General features: G+C 39.7%; 1 long non-coding RNA gene across 3 annotated transcripts in view; it reads right to left on the bottom strand.

Moving 5' to 3' along the window:
• Positions 1-20,505, bottom strand: part of LOC108701017 — a 388,398-nt gene extending 367,893 nt beyond the window's left edge. The window contains exons 1-2 of one of the 3 annotated variants that reach the window (XR_005964226.1): positions 19,959-20,505; positions 18,324-18,482 (exon numbers count right to left, since the gene is read on the bottom strand). This is a non-coding gene — a long non-coding RNA (uncharacterized LOC108701017). The remainder of the gene's footprint in view (positions 1-18,323; positions 18,483-19,958) is intronic. The other 2 variants (XR_005964225.1, XR_001933089.2) reach the window with 2 other exon arrangements.
• Positions 20,506-20,758: the final 253 nt, after the last annotated feature.

Genomic DNA, 20,758 nt, shown 5'->3' with positions numbered 1-20,758 from the left:
GTTATAATATGTTGGACATAAAATACTTTTTTTCACCCACAAATTCAGCGTTCAGTGCCATTCTTAATTTTTTCCTTTAATTTGAAGTTTCAATCAATTAAATAGTTCTCAACTTGCTGCCCTTATCATGCTCTCATAAAAAAAGAACCTCTCTGGAGTTGTGAATACTGCATTGCTGCAAAAGGAACAGTGGGAAGTGACATCACTAATTAGCCTAATTATGCTCTCAGCAGAAGATTGTGGTAAACATCATTAAATGTCTGGGTCCTCGGAACTAAAGGATACACTAGATGAATCCGAAATCCACTAGGGCAATTTTAGCTGGCGATCCTGTTTTCAGTAGACAAGTGTCAAAATAATATATTATTATTATTACTATTATTAACATGTATTTATATAGCACCAACATATTGCATAGCACTGCAGTTTTCTCCCAAAATACAGGCAGGATAAACAGTCTGTGTAGGTGTGAATGGTAGAGAACTTAGACTGTTAGCTCCTTTGGGACAGGGACTGGTATGAATGATATCCTTTGAAATATTTTGTCCATGCTACATAAATATAGTATTATAAATAGAAGCCAGGAAGGGGCATTGCCTGAGCAAGGGATGGGTTACGCAGACAATGGGGGCAAGAAGCCAAACAGGGCCTTTGAAGGGGCTGTTGGCCTGTGAGTTAACTTTTAGTATGGTGTAGGGAGTGATATTCTGAGACAATTGGCAATTGGTTTTAATTTTTTATTATTTGTGGGGTTTTTTGTTTTTTTTTTTCTAGTTATTTAGCTTTATTTCACAGCTCTCCAAATTCTGGTTGCTAGGGTCCAAATTATCCTAGCAGCCTTGAATAAGAAACTGGCATATGAATAGTTGAGGGCCTGAATAGAAAGATGGGTAATATAAAGTAGCAATAACAATATATTTCTAGCTTTACAGAGCATCTGTTTTTAGTTGGGGTCAGTGACCCCTTCTGAAAACTGGAAAGAGTCCACAGAAAAAAGCAAATAATTAAACAAATAATGACCAATTGAAAAGTTGCTTAGAATTGGCCATTTTAGAACATGCTTATCATAATGGGTACCCCACCCCCTTTTACTACATGGGTTTTCGAAGCCTGCAGTGAGAGATATGATAGGGTATAACCCTTAACCCCAATACAAAACAATGAATTAACCTAACTGTACATAAGCTTAAAGGAACACCAAAATATGAAAATGATTTAAAAGGAATAACAATATAATACATTGTTGCCCTGCACTGGTAAAACTGGTGTTTAGCTTCAGAAACACTACTATAGTTTGTATAAACAAACTGCTGTTTAGCTATGGGGGCAGATATACAGAGCTGAAAAAGGTGAAAAGGCACAGGATACACAGCAGATAACAGATAAACTCTGTAGTATACAATGAGATTTTTCAGAACTTATCACCTGTGTACCCTGTGTTTGAATGGCTGCCCCCATGGCTATATGTTGTCATTCCTTTAAAACATTTTCATTTTTTGGAGTTACTGTTCCTTTAAAGACTTGCAGGAAAGGGAAAGAAGACAGACAATGTGTAGGGGTTACCTGAACCATAAAATAAAAACTCCACTGCTATGTATTTCGAGTGTATACAGACCAAGCTACTCATGTTTCTTTCAAGTGTGATAAATAAGCTAATAACACTCTTAGGTGGCGAAATGATGATTAATTTTTTAAAACCCAAAGCTTTTTTTTTCCCCTTTAAAAAAATTGAAGCACCCTAAAGGCTGCAAAGTTTATTCTCTAATCAATTGTGCTAAAATAGATCTTAAAACTGCCACGCTACAGGGAAAGCGGTAAAAAGAAGTTAATTACTTTCTTACTATTTATCAAGTTAGCAGTGCTATGGCAAAGTGACAACGTTAACAGCAATTTGCTTGTGTTGGTGCACAGTTTGTGAAGCTTTTAGCACTTTGACGTTAAGAGGGATAGATTTCTGTAAACTTCTGGGAAAAAACTTGCAAACATGGGAGCAGCTATGGAATCAGCCACTGTTATGAATTAAAAGTCATTCTAACATTCATTTCCCGGCTGTGCCAACAGGACCAAAATAGCACTTAATATCTTCCACTAAGAGCATAACCAACTTGTGATTGGGAAAAAGCCAGGACAGCTAAAAGCAAAACAAGAACATTTATTGGCACATATTAGTACTGACATAAACAAGGCCATTATTCTGCCAGTGCTTTAAAGAGACATTATATTGATCAATTAAGGATTCTAAACAAGAACAGTTGTATTCAGCTGTCATTGCAGAGTACAAAAAGGGTACAAATACTGCCTTCTCTGAGACTTCCTTTATCTTTCCCCTTATAAAGGCAAACTAAGCCAACCATAAATACACGAGACATCTGCTTTAAAGGGGTGCTTCATCTTTAAGTTAGCTTTTATTATGTGGTAGAATGGTGAATTCTAAGCAACTTTTCAATTGGTCGTCATCAATAATATTTTTTTTTTTTTATATATAGTTTTTTGAATTGTGTGTCTTCTTAGGACTCTTTCCAGCTTTCAAATGGGGGTCACTGACCTCATCTAAAAAAACAAATGCCCTGTAAAGCTACAATTTTGTCATTGCTACTTTTTATTGCTCATCTTTCTATTCAGGCCCTCTCCTATTCATAGTCCAGTTTTTTATTCAATTAAACGAATGGTTGCTAGGGTAATTTGGGCCCTAGCAGCCAGACTGCCCAAAACCAATTGCAAATATCCCTCTCTACATCAGTGATCCCCAACCAGTGGCTCGTGAACAACATGTTGCTCTCCGACCCCTTTGATGTTGCGCCCAGTGGCCTTAAAGCAGGTGCTTATTTTTGAATTCCTGGCTTAAAAGCAAGATTTAGTTGCTAAAAAAAAACATATGCATTGCCAAACAGAGCCTCCTGCTGGCTGCAAGTCCACACCTTTTTGCATGCTTGTGTTGCTCCCCAACTCTTTTACAATTGAAAGATGTTGGGGATCCCTGCTCTACATCATACTAAAAGTTAATGCAAAGGTCAACAACCCTTTTAATGATCAAGACTTAGGGTATTTGATGCGAGTCAAGGTCTTTGACACCTCACCCCCACCCACCAATTTGAGCTTTTATTAAGTTCAGCGATTTAATCACACAAAAAGGACTCTGCAGGATGTACTAAATGCGTGAGGATGGACGGAAATCATCCTAAAAAGGACTACTACTTAAAGGACAAGGAAATGCTACGCAAGACTTAATCTTCATTGAAAGGCACACCTTTCAGTCCCCTCTTGTTTAAGTCCTTTTACAGTTTAAGGGCAGAGACACTCATTCAGATTCAGGGAGATTAGTCGCCCCGGCTACAAATCTCCTCTTCTTCGGGTGACTAATCGCCCGTGGGTTGGCACTCTGAGTGCTTTGTTTTCCGAAGTCGCCCGAAGTTTCTTCATGACGCAACTTCAGAAAACCAGGCAATCAGATTGCCATCCCGCTGGTGATTTACATTCTAGCCGGCGGAAGGCAGTTCGGGGAGATTAGTCGCCCTAAAGAAGAGGAGATTTGTCACTGGGCGACTAATCTCCCCAAATCTGAATTTACCCCTATTTTTTATTTATGCCACCAGTAACATCAACGTTTCGGTACCCTCCCTTCATCAGAGTCCCTTCATCAGGGTTCCCCCACAGGGTCCCCCCCCCTCCGAAACGTTGATATTACTGGTGGCATAATTAAAAAATAGGGGTAAATTCCTCGACTGCATTACTTCGTGTGTGCGGATCTCTTTCTGAACATTTGCCGTTGTTTAGAGCAGAGACACTCGTTTCATTTGTTGGAAATGGTTGGACCAGGCCGGGTCTACGGAGGACCAGCACCACTATTGCAGTTCATGTGAATTACAGGTGTGCAGTGGAACTATCCATCTGCCCTAAACAATACATTCTGAAAAAAAAAAAAAAAGCGTTGAGTTCAGGGGGAAAAAACCCACACTCATCTTGCTAAGACCAAGAGCATGCACCAATTGCAACCAATCTTATTGGTTGTTATGGTGACGAGCAAATCTGGTGAAAGAAGTGTACATAATAGTGTTAATAAACCTTTAAAACTCCTGCGCTTTGTTGGCAAGTTTTTGCTCTGTCCTTAAGCACATGCACGCTATACCGCTGGGTAAGATTGTGACAAGCTGGTTAGACGGTTGGCAGAATGTTCGCACATGCGCATTTGTTCCCTCATGATCACGTTGATGACGTCAGCATAGCTAACATAGCGGCCACAAAGGATGTTTTCTAGCAAACTGAGTAGGGGGTCCATACAAGAAAAATGGAGGAATCTGAAGCTGAAAACTTAGCGATCAGGAAGAGGCTAAACGTACTGTCATAGGAAAAAAACATTTTCTCAAAATGAACCAGTTAATAGTGCTGCTCCAGCAGAATTCTGCACTGAAATCCATTTCTCAAAATAGCAAACAGATTTTTTTATATTCAATTTTGAAATCTGACATGGGGCTAGACATTTTGTCAATTTCCCAGCTGCCCCAAGTCATGTGACTTGTGCTCTGATAAACTTCAATCACTCTTTACTGCTGTACTGCAAGTTGGAGTGATATCTCCCCCCTCCCTTTTTTCCCCCAGCAGCCAAACAAAAGAACAATGGGAAGGTAACCAGATAGCAGCTCCCTAACACAAGATAACAGCTGCCTGGTAGATCTAAGAACAGCACTCAATAGTAAAAACCCATGTCCCACTGAGACACATTCAGTTACATTGAGAAGGAAAAACAGCAGCCTGCCAAAAAGCATTTCTCTCCTAAAGTGCACAAGTCACATGACCAGGGGCAGCTGGGAAATTGACAAAATGTCTAGCCCCATGTCAGACTTCCAAATTGAATATAAAAAAATCTTTTGAGAAATGGATTTCAGTGCAGAATTCTGCTGGAGCAGCACTATTAACTGATTCGTTTTGAAAAAAAAATTTTTCCCATGACAGCATCCCTTTAACTTACTCCTTTCCTTGTCCTTTAATATCAGAGAAAAAAAAAAAAAAATCTGGACACTTCACCAGAAATATTGACAGCTCAGTCTCTGTACCCGCAGTTGTTTTATGTAATTTTTTATGTAATTTTGCTTAATTTTGCATGGGGCAACATTCTAGCAATTGCCAAGAAATAGTAAACGGGCAGTCATTAGGCTTTTATTGGCATAATACTTATTTAAAAACAATGGCATATAATGATAGCTAGGCCTAGTTGGCCTGCAGCCATCGTCTGCACTTTACTCACTTGTACAGAGAGCTACCATCAAACTGTAACACAATAGCTATTATCCAGTAATAAGCAAAATTACATAAAAACAACTGCGGGTACAGAGACTGAGCTGTCAATATTTCTGGTGAAGTGTCCAGATTTTTTTTTTTTTGCCATGCCTTCAGCTCCACACATGCAATATACATCCAGAAGTCTGGAAAATATTCCAGGGGTGACAGCTCTTTAGAGGCCCTTAAAAATACAGTTTTCTATATAAGCAGTGTTCATTTGGTTCATGTTCAAGACATAAAAGCTCATTTACATCTAATACTGCAGTTGTGGTTGTACAAATTTCCCTGCTGTCAGTACCATTCAATAAATGTATTTGTGTCAAAGGGAGCTCTTTGTACGTTCAGCATCACTCAGATGTTCCTGCCTCCTGTTCTAAAAAGAGCATTTGCACCTATTGACGCTGAGGAACCCTGAAGCTGTCGCCACCTCCAAACCAGCTGGAAGCTCCATGATACCCTCAGTGCCCTGCATCAATAGGCACAGCAAACTGGTGTCTAAAGAATCAGGCACATGCTTCACTCTTGTGGGGGAAATTACTCCAATTAGACTTGGAAACTTTCAATTTAAAGTAGGGATGCACCGAATGCAGGATTCAGTTTGGGAATCTGCCTTTTACAGCAGGATTCGGCCGAAGCCTTCTGCTTGGCCGAACCGAATCCGAATTTGCATTTAGGGGCAGGGAGGGAAATTGCATGCCTTTTTGTCACAAAACAAGGAAGTAAAAAATGTTCCCCCTTTCCACCTGGATTCGGTTCGGTATTTGGTCGAATCTTTCGCGAAGGATTCCGGGTTTCGGCAGTATCCAAAATAGTGGATTCCGTGCATCCCTAATTTAAAGCAAAGTACAAGCACAATTGTGTTAATTCTGATGCATTAGCTGCAACTGTGTCAGACCCAACACCCTCTTTCCAACTGCAACAACGCTGGAATGCTAGAGAAAAAACTATGGGGGGGGACCATGGTGATTGCACTTGAAAATTGCACTTTGCTCACTGCACTTGTGGACGTAAATAAACCCTATGGTCACGGGCACACTGGCAAAACACCCAGTTATAATATGTAGGTATCACACAGTAGCATAGTGAATGATTACCATTTTATGGGGTATTATGGGATATTAGGATAACTAGAAGCATTACTGAAATGTTCATCCAACAAAAGAAAACTTTTCATATTGAGTAGTCACTCAAGGGCAAGCCAACCTCCAACACAAATCTGCCTAATAAAACATCATTCTAAGCAACTTTTCAGTATACATTTAAAAACGTCAGTGCTTTTAAAGTTATTGGTAAAACCAACTGCTATTGAACATAGCATTTGCTTAACTCCATATTGTTACTTTTAAACTATGTTGCAAAAGTCTTAGTTCCCCAGCAAAGACAGGTCTATTAAAGGAGTTGTTCACCTTTAACTTTTAGTATGATATAGAAAGTGATATTCCGAGACAATTTGCAATTTGTTTTCATTTTTTATTATTTGGGGTTTTTGAGTCTTTTTTTTTTTTTATTCAGCAGCTCTCCAGTTTGCAACTTCAGCAATGTGGTTGCTAGGGTACAAATTACGCTAGCAAGCATGCATTGATTTGAATAAGATACTGGAATATGATTAGGAGAGGGCCTGAATAGAAAGAGGAGTCATAAAAAGTACAATAACAAATTTGTAGCATTTCAGAGCATGTTTTTTTTTATATGGGGTCAGTGAACCCTATTTCAAAGCTGGAAAGAGTCAGAAGAAGAAGACAAATCATTCAAAAACTATAAAAAAAAAAAAAAATGAAGGCCAATTGAAAAGTTAAATATTAAAAGTTAAAAGGTGAACCACCCTCAGCCGGCTTGTCTTGCATTGTATCAACAGTCTGAGCCACCAGGGCCGAGAATAGACAGGGACAGACACTGCATTCAACAGCAACACATATACAAAGAACTTCAAACAATAGAACATATGTAATAAATGTATATTCCAAAGTTTTTTAGGATTATGTTTCTTTTTTTATTATTATGCAAAACATTATTTTTTGGATTGACATTGCATACATAAAGGATTCTCGCTCTAATATTGCACAGGGTGCGACACACTTGGGCATGCCTAACCTCTGCACCCTCTGTATATTACATGTGTAGGTGCTCCATGTTGCACAACTCCTATGCATGCCACTGAAGCGAGTAAGTGCATACACAGTTAAAGGAAAACTATACCCCCAAACAATGTAGGTCTCTATTAAAAGATACTGAGTAAAACAGCTCATGTGTAAAACCCTGCTTCATGTAAATGAACCATTATCATAATAATATACTTTTTTAGTAGTATGTGCCATTGGGTAATCATAAATAGAAAATTGCCATTTTAAAAAATAAGGGCCGCCCCCTGAGATCGTAAGATTCACTGTGCACACATACAAACCACATGTAAGGTCACATGAGCCAATTAACAGACAGAGTTCTGCCTTTTGCTTCCTCACTTCTTCCTGTTACAGTTAGTGTTGTAGTATTTCTGGTCAGGTGATCTCTGAGGCAGCACAGATAGAGTCACGAAATGGTGGTTCAAGGCAAGAGATGTAAAAGGGCAATATTTATGTAAATATATATTCCAGTTTGGAAAGATTCTTTAATATGTCATTCAATTTGATATAAACTATCTGTTGCTTAAGTATTCATTTTGGGGGTATAGTTTTCCTTTAAGACAAATTCTGGAAATGTTGCATTGTGGGTCAAACTAATTTTCATCTTTGCAATCCTTAAGCAAATGAGTGATTTGTCTTTGTGTGTCTTCTTTATGCATTTGTACAATCTTGTAATAATGAATAAAAGAACTAAGTAAAAAGCATCTTCTCTCAGACCACAGGGGTTCACTTGTGTTGGCAGACTGATATTAATGCGGTGCTCAGAATAGGAAATCCCCGTAGAGATACTAGAATCAAATTATTTTGCCTTTGTAATAATCCATATAATGATGTTTACATATTCGAATAGTGTTATTTCACATCAGGGACTCGGGTTTCATAAACGATAGATTTTAAAAAGGAGTGTTAATTTGGTTCTGCCCATTAAGTGTGATTTCTGGTTTCTTTTATGAAGGGTCCATCAGGCGGCATGGTTGCAAGCAACAGAAACTTTGGTCTTTCGTATAAAGCAGCACTTATGTTCTATGACTCTTACGTGACTCATACAGTTGCATGAAAATACACCTGCAATTATACTCAAAGCATATGACAGCTTTTAATAGAAAGCAAGTAGGTAGGTAACCAGGGCCGGATTTACCCTTCTTGCCCCCCTAGGCCGAGCTACTGTGCCGCCCCCCCCCCCCCCCCGCATTTTCTGGAATAACTTCTGCCACAGCCACTGCTGAATGATTTCAGTTGCAGGCTTGCAGCAAGGGGCGGGCCGCGGGCAGCCAGCCAAATTCACATTATATTGGGCTGATACAATGCTTTGGCCTGGGCCAACAAATAGGTTTACATTGGAAGCCTAAACAGACCAATTGGGGTAGGACCACATTAACAGCACAATGCAATCCTTACTCAATAAATATCTGGCCAATTTTAGTGGACTAAACTTTAGGCTGCAGGGTTATCAAATAAAAGAACACCAAATTATTTTTCTGTCTTTATTTTCCTTTTAACTTACTTGATGGGCCAACTTCTGAAAAGACTAGCACCATGTGATGTTCTAGTACCCTCAGCTCAGCTGAGTGAGGCTGGCTGCAACTTCTGAAAAGACTATGTGATGTTCAAGTACCTTCAGCTCAGGCTGAGTGAGGCTGGCTGGGCTGGCCGCTGGCGCCGAGTGACGCATGCGCAGTCATGTGACGTGATGACGTCACCGCGCACAGCGTGCGCTGCGTGCCGTGCACATACTGAGTCTGACTGCCCGGAAGCGATCATCTGCGGCCAGAGAGAGTAGAGAGCTGAATGCTGACAGGCGCTGCCGGCTGCCGCTGCGCACACAGCAGGACTCTGCAGCCGGAGCCAGGAGTGGCAGCCGCGGCCGCCCCTAATATCTTGCCGCCCTAGGCCCGGGCCTAGGGGGCCTTTCCCTAAGTCCGGGCCTAGGGGGCCTTTCCCTAAGTCCGGGCCTGTAGGTAACCCCATGCAAGGAGCAAAAGCAACTTTAACTTTCTGAATTTCCAAATATATAATTTACCATTTAGTGAGTGTCCCTTAAGGGCTACCATCACCCTGGGTGACTCTCGTGCTGCAATAAGTATCAAAGTATCAGGAGAGATAATCATTGTGCCGACTACTTTTCCAAGATTCTGCAATAAGTATCAAAGATACACAGGCAAGATGCGTCGTATTGCTCCAAATAGAACAAGGCACATGAGGAGTCGATGACAAATCTTACTTCTTATTGTATCGCTTGCCGGCCTATGGTCTTAAAAAGTCCAGGTCACCGAGCGCAAGGAATCATATATCCATAACTGGTTATAGTATAAGGGAAAACCTGACAGCACAAAGGCCAACTCACATAGCAGCTAATATTAAAAAGCTGCATGCCCTGTCAAAACACTGTTAAAGTAGCATTAGTCATCTCTGAGCTAAACAGGAAAACTGAAGCTAATCCATGTTTGGTCCCTGTGAGGTAGATAATTAGATTCCCAGGGCACAGACAACCCTGCATAAGGAATCTGCTAACAAAACACTCAAAACAAAGGGTGAAGGGGGGTGGTATACTCGGAACTGAATTATCTACCTTGCAAGGACGAAACATTTAGTAGCTTCAGTTTTCCCGTTTAGCTCAGAGATGACTAAAACCATTGATTTCTCATGATTGAAATAATAGACGAAACATATGTTCAACACAAACCCTATTCATTGCACTCGTGATGAGAAGGGATTCTTTGTTTGCCCTATTTGCTCAAGAAATAACACAAACCATTGATTGAGAATAAAGCAATAGGTGAAATTTAAGTTTGGCACAAGCCCTATTCATTGAATGCATACTGATTAAAGGGGTTGTTCAGCTTCCAAACACTTTTGCAGCTGAGTTGTTTTCAATTACTTTCCATTTTTTTTTTACAGTTTTGCCAAAAATCTAAGTGTAAAGTTTAATGTTCGTGGCTCTGGTATTTCAGTCTGGCAGCTCAGTGATCCAGGTACAATTTGCTCCGTTAGTCGATACATTTCCTATCAGCATATCTGGAGTATTAGCAATTTTTGTATCAATTCTACCAGCTGCCTTTAATGAAACTCAGGGATTCTGCTCAGCGGGGACAAAAATAAGAAATGTATCAACTAAATGTATCAATTTAGAACAGTTTAGAGGGTTGACAACGTCCCCTCCCAGAGCTGCTTTAGAAGGAGAAAATTTAGATTTACACTTTAATATTAAAAGAAGTCACAAATAGAAAGTAATTGGGAAAAGTTAATTTCTCGTGAACTATCTGAAAAGAACTGAACAGAAAAAAAGTGTTGGAAGGTGAACAAACCCTTTATACTTGTTTATATATACAAATTATTTTTTACTTCCTTGTGTGAAAAAAAGGCACATGTTTTTAAGGATTTGGATTTGATTCAGCCAGGCACTTGGATTCAGCTGAATCAGAATCCCGCTGAAAAAGGCTGAATCCTGGCCAAATCCCAAACCGAATCATGGGTTTGGTGCATCCCTAATCAAGGGGCAATATAATATATAGCCATCAGTGTTTTTTATTCAAATACTCCAAATTATTAAAAAGGATTTCCTTTTTCTCTGTAATAATAAAACCAGCCTATTGGGTTTCTTTAATGTTTACATGACTTTCTAATAGACTTAAGGTATGAATATCCAAATTACGGAAAGATCCATTATCCAGAACGCCCCAGGTCCAGAGTATTCTGGAGAACATGTCCCATACCTGTTCTTACAGTATTTTATAATCAGGAGTCCAATCGCCTCAGGCAGAGTCAAAGGCCATCAACCCACAAAAATTTTTATATCAAAAGATATATGTCCCAAGACTAATCTTCAGTAAAAAAAAAAGATATTTATTATTCACATTCTTTAAAAAGTATTATGATACATACTGACCCCACATGGCCCACCTTACGCGTTTCGCACCCTCCGGCGCTTAGTCATAGGTGTTTCGATACCTGTACTTAGTTTACTTAGCAGAACCTTCCTCATGAAGCATCTTCAAGCTGTGCCAACCCACAGGTATCCTAACTACAGCTTAAGTTGTTGGGTTTAACTCAACAGCAGTTAGCAAAACAACAAGATGAAGATCTGTGTCTTTCACAATCCCCTTCCCCATTTTTGTGAATCCTAAGCTTACACTGATAAGAGCCACTCAACTGGTGAGTTCTACAAGAGAGAGGATTTTTGGCAACCCACGTTGATGGCTGAAATCAGGCTGATCTGATCATTAGATTCCCCAGTCAACAATCAGATCATTAGTGAAGTCTATGTTTGTATTTTGCATTAGGTTCCCCCGAGTAACATGTTCAACCAGACATACAATGTGTAGGTCAGATCTCCAGCAGGATACAAGGTTATATTATCAGGGACTCAAGTTGTTTATAGAAGTATCATTACTATGTACATAATCATTTATTGACTGAATGAGGATTACATGTTGGGCTTTGCATTGTACACTGCAAGACAAGTTACTTCGATAAAGAGCCAGTAGCACCAAAAATTTGGCATGTATGTTGCATGTATGTACTCTATAATGTATGCATAGTCTGAACAGAAAATTCAGCAGTATTTCTTGTTATTCAAGAAATAATGCTTTCAGATCAAAGGGGAGTAGATTTGTGTATACAAAGATCAGAGCTGAGCACACTCAGTAGAGAAGCAAACAACCTGTAATAAACATCATGGCTCTAGAAATCCTAATAATATATAAATTACTGGTAATTTAAAATAGCTTTATTATCTGGTGTTATTTGTCCTTTACGGGTTATTACATTTTCTCCAAAAATAAATAAATACATTTCAACATTATCCTACACTTTGCTAGAAGTCACAGCAAATTCATGGCCAAACGTATCAGTGAACCCTGGCAAATAATTTTCCTTCCTGAGCTATAAAATAACGAACCAAGCCAATCGTTTGCTTATATCTTATAAAGTGTTCATTAGCAAATGATGCTCCCTCCACTCTCAGCAGGAATGATTGCCTTTACTTCTCATGCAATTTCTCCCACCTCTGCATTCTCCTCTCACTGCAGCCCCCACAAGTTCTATCTTCCCGAGAGATTCCCAAAGCCTTGTGCCTACTGATAACCTACAAAAGAAGTTTCCAGGGCAACAAGGTCCATTAAAGTGTTGTCATTATCATCAAACCCTCATCTTTATCTCCTAGCTGGCAAAAGTATATAATTAATGGGTAGCAGGCCTGCGTATCAGTGACCATTAATGGACAAACCGATAAATACTGTAATGATGCCAAGTTATCAGAAATGAGATGTATTGCACACCATAAAAGTAACAAGAAAAAGTATAACTGGCCATAGATCTGTGATTGGTGTCCAGAATCATCAAACATCCGCTTATTCAGAAATATACCTAAATGAGCAGATCTTTGACCATTTTGGCCACCTTCTTGGTTGGGACAAATGTGGCTGATCCAAGTGTATGGTGCCTGGTCTTCATTCAGATGACAAGGAGTCCTGTGTAGCCTGTACCATACACTAGCGATGCACCAAATCCCCTATTTTGGTATTTGGTCTTGTTTGTATGGCGAAAAGTCACGTGATTGTAAGGATTCAAATGGGTTGGGCAAGACACTTAATCCAAATCTGAATCCCGCTGAAAAAAGCAGAATCCTGGACCAATTCTGGATTCGGTGCATCCCTACCAGCAATAATTGGCTGAATTTTCTACCAGGCACAATATCTGAACATAGTGGGCAGACACTGCTTGCTAATAATTTGTTGAATAATAATTGAATTTTCAGCAAATATCCGCATGGTTTGACTCTTAGGCACCTTACAACTCTAGAGCAGGACAGTTCCAAGCTCCTAACAAATTACAGAGAAAAAAAAAACAATTTATCAGTAATTTATGAATACTTTCAAGAATATCTAGGACAGTAAATACCTTTAGCCCACACATTTCATGCAATGGATAGTAACAAGTACAATGTCGCCACGCACATGCAAACAAACAATGTGGCAGGCAGCTCTTAAAAGAGAACTAAACCCTAAAAACGAATATGGTTAAAAATGCCATATTTTATATACTGAACTTATTGCACCAGCCTAACATTTCAGCTTGTCAATAGCAGCAATGATCCAGGACTTTAAACTTGTCACAGGGGGTCACCATCTTGGAATGTGTCTGCGACACTCACATGCTCAGTGGGCTCTGAGCAGCTGTTGAGAAGCTAAGATTAGGGGTCTTCACTAATTATCAAGCAGAAAATTAGGTTTGTCTGTAATATCAGCTGATGCTACAGGGCTGATTATTAAATGCTGATACTAATTGCACTGGTTTCTGTGCTGCCATGTAGTAATTATCTATATTAATTACTAATCAGCCTAATATTGTGACATTTCTATTCTATGTGTACTGTATATTGTGAGTGGGTCCCTAAGCTCAGTAAGTGACAGCAGCACAGAGCATGTGTAGTAAATCAGCAGAAAAGAAGATCGGGAGCTACTGGGGCATCTTTGGAGACACAAATCTTTACTACTAAAGGGCTGTGGTTGCCTTGGGCTGGCACAGAAACCCAAAAAATCATGTACAACATTTCTAGCTACTTCTTTAGTTACGCTTTAGTTCTCCTTTAAGAGACCCAGCTTAGAATCCATATGAATGGACACAGTATTGGGCAATTAAGAGTTGCACAAAGATCACATTTTTGGCACCCTACTTGTGATTTTTGTGTGCTGCTGTCCATTCTGCAATACTGCATTAATGGTGATGCAAAGTACCATGTTACATATTGACTTGAGTGAGCATAATATCATTATATACACATACAACTAGTGATGGGTGAATTTGTCCTGAAAAATTTGTGAAACGCATTGAAGTCAATGGGCGTCAACATTATTGTCAACGGGCGTCCAAATAATTTTGACATGCAACAATGTTTATGTACGCAACTATTCTGATGAGCGCCCAAATTCTCGATGCATCAGATTTTTCGCAGGTGAAACAAGGAAATTTGCCGCAAATTTATTCGCCCATCAATACAATTTGGTGCATTTTATAAGGCTCTATTTTGCAACGCTGCTTGTTCGCCAACATAACTTCAGTTACTGGTCACGTCAACAAAATTCATCACTGATTTTTGTTTTCCAGTCCCAGAATTTACCTGCAACAGACTGGCCTATAGGCATGGGATCTATTATTCAGAATTCTTGAGATCTGGGATTTTCTATATAATGGGTCTTTTCTTAATTTGAATCCATAAGTCTATTAAAAATCATGTAAACATTAAATAAACTCAGTCACTGGCTTAGCTATAGAGGAATCGGACCCCGCAGGTATGGAGGGTGGTTGGAGGACAGGGGGGCTCTGCTTCAACTATAATTGTACACACCCCCCCTCCACAGATGTTCCTGTACCTGGGGGCAGGATAGAATCACTGTGGGCTGGGCCTCTCCCTTTTTTTTTTTTTTTTTTACGAGGGGTGTTCCTTAGGGATTTATTTGTGTTCAGACAAACCTAATCCAAAGCCTACCTATCGGCTGACTTTAATGCTCTCAACAACTTATTGCCACAGTTATTATTTAAAATGTAACTTTTTATTTTTCTAAAATCTGAACAAATTGGAGCGAGAGAGAGATAATATAATAAAACAAACAAGTAAAAAGAAACAGCATTGCATTTACTACAATGCTCCAGGCATATGCTACCATGCTTGAGTACTTAAACACATTATTGCCGTTTGCTGACTCTTTAATCAAGTAAAGCTTTTATTTCTATAGAAGACTGTCATGTGCAAACTGTAGCCCTCCAGCAACTGGCTGAGGCTGATGGGAGTTGTAGCTTAGCAAAAGAAGCAGGCTATAATGTGAACATGCCTGGACCCAATTACATTGCTATTGGTAGCGGATAGTTTTCATTTGTCTAATGAATTTCCTTTACACTATACAAGATGCATCCCATTCCCCTGTGCATGACTTTACACTATTAATAGTACATATATATTATATATACACACACATAATTGCCCAGCACTCCCCGTCAGTTCTCTCCAACATGCAGCTACCCAGACCTTCTCTGTCGCCTCTTAACCTACAAAAGAAGTTTCCAGGGAAACAAGGTCCAATAAAGCACTGACATTATCACTTAATCTTTCAGAAATCACAACTGCATAATTAACGATTTACAAGCAATCTAACGATGAAGAGGAGAACACATAAAAGGCACCATTTGGGTGCCCCATGAAATCCAACTGCACCATAATGATGCTGATGATGCTTCTCAAGCAAATTTTTGGGTCTCATCCTCTCCACACTTTGAAGATTGGCTAGCTCTACAGTTTTGGTATCAAGTACAGCACTGTAAATAAACAGTATCCCTAAAAGACAATACAGGTGTGGGATCTGTTATCTGAAAACATGTTATCCAAAAAGTTCTGTATTATGGGACGGCCATCTCCCAAATACTCCATTTTAATCAAATTCTATTTTTCAAAAATAATTTCCTTTTTCTCTGTTATAATAAAACAGTGCCTTGAATTTGATCCTAACTTAGATATAATTAATCCTTATTGGAGGCAAAACCATCCTATTGGGTTTATTTAATGTTTATATGATTGTGTTATTAGACTTGGGGCCATTTTTATCAAAATTCTAATTTGTGCAATTTTCTACTCTAAATTAAAAAGAATGTTCACTTATTAACTTTGAGCTACTTTTTACTATGATGTAGGGAGTGATATTCTGAGACAATTTGCATTTGGTTTTCATTTTTTATCATTTGTGGTTTTTGAGTTATTTAGCTTTTTATTCAGCAGATCTCCAATTTGCAATTTCTGCTAGGCTCCCTATTACCCTAGCCACCATGCATTGATTTGAATAAGAGACTGGAATGTAAATAAGACCTGAATTGAAAGAGGAGTAATAAAAAGTAGCAATAATACATTTATAGCTTTAGAGAGCATTTCGTTTTTAGATGGGGTCAGTGACTCCCATTTGAAAGCTGAAAAAGTCAGAAGAAAAAGGCAAATTAAAAAAATATAAATAATGAAGACCAATTGAAAAGTTGCTTAGAATGGGCCATTCTATAATATAATAAGATTTAATTTAAAGGTGAACCACCCCAAATTACGGAAAGTCCCCCTATCCAGAAAAAAGTCCTAAGCATTCTGGATAGAAGGCCTTGTACCTCTACATGACTGTGTTGTACATTGTTCCTTATGTTTTTAGTTCCTACCCCCATTTTTGTGTGTGTGTGTTTTATTTTTGATACGTAAGGCACAAGGGGGGTTATGTACTAAAAGGCACTAAATTTGCCCAGGAGCAGTAACCCACAGCAAAGAATCAGCAGGTAGAATTTACCAGTCACATGTTTAATAGCATGGGTTGCTATGGATTACTGCTCCTGGGCAAATGTAGAACCTTTTATTACATGGGGGGATGTAGTTTCAAGTTACATGTTAAATGACAGAAAATCTTAAAACAGGAACTAAACCAAAAGTTTCTCTGGTTCACCAAGATGCCGATTCTCTGGGCAAATACAATTGCTGTGAGGATTGGACTGGCCAAGAAACCAGGAAATCTTACTGTGGGGGCCCCACCATAGGACAACTCCCATCACTTGTTTTTATTTCAATGTCAGAGAAAAAACATTTAGGGCATTATATTCTAATAATTCTCAGACTGGGCCCTGGAAGTCCTCAGATGGGCCCTATAAGGCCTGGTCTGAACAGGTATGGGACCAGCTATCCAGAACGCTCAGGACCTGGGTTTTCCCGGGAATGGATCTTTCCATAATTTGAACCTCAATACCTATCAATCTACTAAAAGATCATTTAAACAAAAAACAAACCCAATAGTCTGGTTCTGCTTCCAATAAGGATTAATTACAGCTTTAGTTTGGATCAAGAACAAGATACTGTTTTATTATTCAGAGAAAAAGAAAATCATTTAAAAATTTGGATTACTTGGATCAAATAGAGTAAAATAAATGGCCACAAAACAGATCCCATACCTGTCCTAGAATACCAGAATGATCCACACAGATTAATCGTGCATAGGGAGTTATGACTCCAAAAACTTGACAGCATTTACTTAATTGCCTTCTTCGTCTTCGAGCTGTCGCTGGAATTTTTTTTTTCTATGTATATATATTGTATATGCTGAGAAATATCCATTTTTACCAAACAATAGTGGAGATGTCTAATGGGTTCCAGAGACACATTAGTCTCTTATTACTTTTATTCTGCTACAAGATGTATACAGCGCTCTTTATGGTCCTCTGTGCTTTGGGATTTCTTTGACTTTCCCTATGTTGCGATTAGAACTGTCACAGGGGCATTGTCACTCTAGAAGCATTTGCAGCAGTAGATTCATGTTTTAATCTTTATTTCATTTTTAATGCCAGAACATTACATTTCTACCCAGATTCTTCACACACGAACAGGCTATGTTTTATCATTTGACTCCCTTTAAAGGAAAAAAAGTTGAAAGAATCTGTAAGGATAAGCTGCAGAGTATTCGCACATTGTTACTTGAAACTGATCTTTTAGCAGTGACGGGCTGCAAACGCGTTTGCCTATTCTTCTAATATTCGACGTGGCCAAGAATTCCCTTTCTTCTTAAAAACAGAGAAAAAAAAACACCTACCGTTTCATGGAAGACCATAATCTTGTAGCAAGTAAGACTTTGAAACAATTCAATTTCAAGAGGGAAGACATTAGGGATCAATTATATTCAGTGGGCTGGCCACGGGTACAGAGACGTTACGTAATTTTTATGTGCCCACGTGTAGATTGCCAACTTGATCCTTAACAGATCCCTCCTTTTTTTTATTTTTTTTTTTAACTTCCTATGTTTCTTTATATAGGAAGTCTTAGGGACTCTGCCCCACTACCATGCCATCATTTCAAAGCCTCTGCTAATTTCCAAAACACTTTTTTTTTTCTACCCAATAGGAAATACATTTTTAACTCACCCCCCGCAGAAGTTCTGGGCTAGAATAGATGGAATAATCTGTTTATCTGCCTTCGACCGAGAAACAAGAGTGCTTAGCAGACGATGATCAGCCCCGAGCAGGAAATTCCCACCAATTATTGTGTGCTCTCGATTGTGGCGGAGGCAGCAAATTGATAGACTTAAAAAGAGAAAGAAAAAAAAAAAAAAGGACACACAAAAAAAAATAATAGATATAAGGTCGGAAGATGCACTGTTTTTTTTTTTTCTTGTAAACACACATTTCATTTTCTTATCTCATTCTGCATATGGCTCTGTAAGCAAATAAGTATTATAGAATGATTATAGCCGCTCTGTCTCTCGTGAATGATAATATTGACAATTAATTGTGGTGAGGTTTTGCCGCTCATACCTAACTCTCACTCTCTCCACCCCTCCCTACCTTTAGTACAGGGACTGCAGAACGAGGAGAATCCAGTACAGGGGGCGTTTATATATACTTTATTGTTATTCACAACAGCAACCCTACTTCCCTATGAGGGCTGCAGGAGAAACAATAAAAAAATAAGAGGTCTATGTAGCTGCAGAAAGGAGAGTCTGATAAACTAGACCCTGAAGCCCAAAGTCATTGGGAGACAGGACCGAACCAACTGAATGTGGTGATGGTAGAACACACCTGGAAATCCTATTTCAGCCCGTGTGTGTGTGTGTGTGTCTGTATGATAGAAATTAGGCAATGCTGCCATGAACATTTCCTAAAGACTTCAGACCCACACAATCAGCTTGGCAAATGGGCATCATAAAAGTCATAGAATAGTAATAATGATGATGAACAGTAATGCTCAGAGATGCGAGTAAAACTGTAGGGCAAAGAAATTTTTGAAAACAAGTGTTATATATATATATATATATATATATATATATATAGTGATGGGCGAAGGAGTGAATTTGCCGGTTTTGCCACGAAAATTTAGCTGATTTTGATGATAAAATTCAGTAAGCGCAGGCGTCAACTTTGATGCAGGTGGCAAAATCTGTGTTTCGCCAATTTTTCACCAGTTTTGCAGGAAATTTGTGAAAATCGTGTGAAGTGAAATGGGACAAATTGGCCCATCACTAAATATATATATATATATATATATATATATATATATATATATATATATATATATATATATATATATATATATATATGTGGCCTAATATGTGGGCACTAATTGTAAGGGAGTTGTAATTGGCATTAGGTTAGAGTCCTTGCTGTGGGCAGCAGAGTGAGAAGACAATAGCAAGTTGCCAGACTACTGCATTGTCCTGCCTGGGAGAAACAAAGTCCGTGCCAAATGATAGTGTAAATGTCAGTGTAAAGGTGAGTAGTAGTGACCTGGAGTCACCTGTCCAACAGTAGCAGCTGGTGTATGTCCGTGCAACAAGGACAGTCGTGCAAAGAAGCGCAGATAGAGGCTGCCGGTGTGTGTCGGAGGCAGACAGAGTGCAGCAGTAGCAGCAGTATCGGTATCAGAGGGCAGACGCTGGCCGTTGTCAATAGACTGTAGTGTGTCTGCACTAAGCGCACGCACCGACACTCACGTTAAGGAGGCACCGGAGCCAGACGTGATTACACCGACACTCACACGCTTCCCTTCCCCCGGGTACTCACATTTCACAGGCCGGGTTGGCTCCATGCTGGGGACGCTCAGCTAGTCCGCCGGGTGCCGGAGGCAGAGTGAGAGCTGGTGGGAGCGGGGGAGGGACCGGAACGGTGTTTGGGGAATAGAAAGGAGGGAGGGAAGTAGAAGGTGAGAGAAGCGGCGGGTGAGAGAGGAATGCTCAGTAAAGAGCGGTGTGATGCTTCTGCTAAACCTGTCAGTCCCCACGTGGGATCCGCTCAGCCAGTAGGACAGCTCCGCCCACGTTCCCCAGGACCGACTGCACTGGAATCCTCCGAAGGGACCGGCCAAACATTCAGGGAAATTACTTCTTAAGTTTTTTAGTCTTTTCGGTTAATCCCTGTGCCTGGATATGACTGGATTCCTAAGAGCATGCTTTCCTAAACAAATACAGCCGCTTTACCTGTTCACGGGTACTGAAAACTGCCATCCCTCACTCTACACCAACCTCTGCCTCATACTGATGTTACTGCCCAAATGGAACTCTCTGCACCTGCTGGGCCTCACTACTACTAATTACTGACCCACAATGAAACCCCCCTCTCCTCTCCACCTGTAACTAACTGCTTACTAGTAGTAACCCCTCTCCACCTGTATCTACCTGCTAACTAGTAGCCCTTCTCCTCTCCACCTGTATCTACCTGCTAACTAGTAGTAGCCCCTCTCCTCTGCACCTGTAACTAACTGCTAACTAGTAGTAGCCCCTCTCCTCTCCACCTGTATCTACCTGCTAACTAGTAGTAGCCCCTCTCCTCTCCACCTGTATCTAATTGCTAACTAGTAGCCCCTC

This window comes from Xenopus laevis, chromosome 9_10L (genome assembly GCF_017654675.1).
Source record: "Xenopus laevis strain J_2021 chromosome 9_10L, Xenopus_laevis_v10.1, whole genome shotgun sequence".
Classification (NCBI taxonomy): Eukaryota; Metazoa; Chordata; class Amphibia; order Anura; family Pipidae; genus Xenopus; species Xenopus laevis.
The sequence above is the reverse complement of the archived record's forward strand: the minus strand, read 5'-3'. Positions and strand labels throughout refer to the sequence as shown.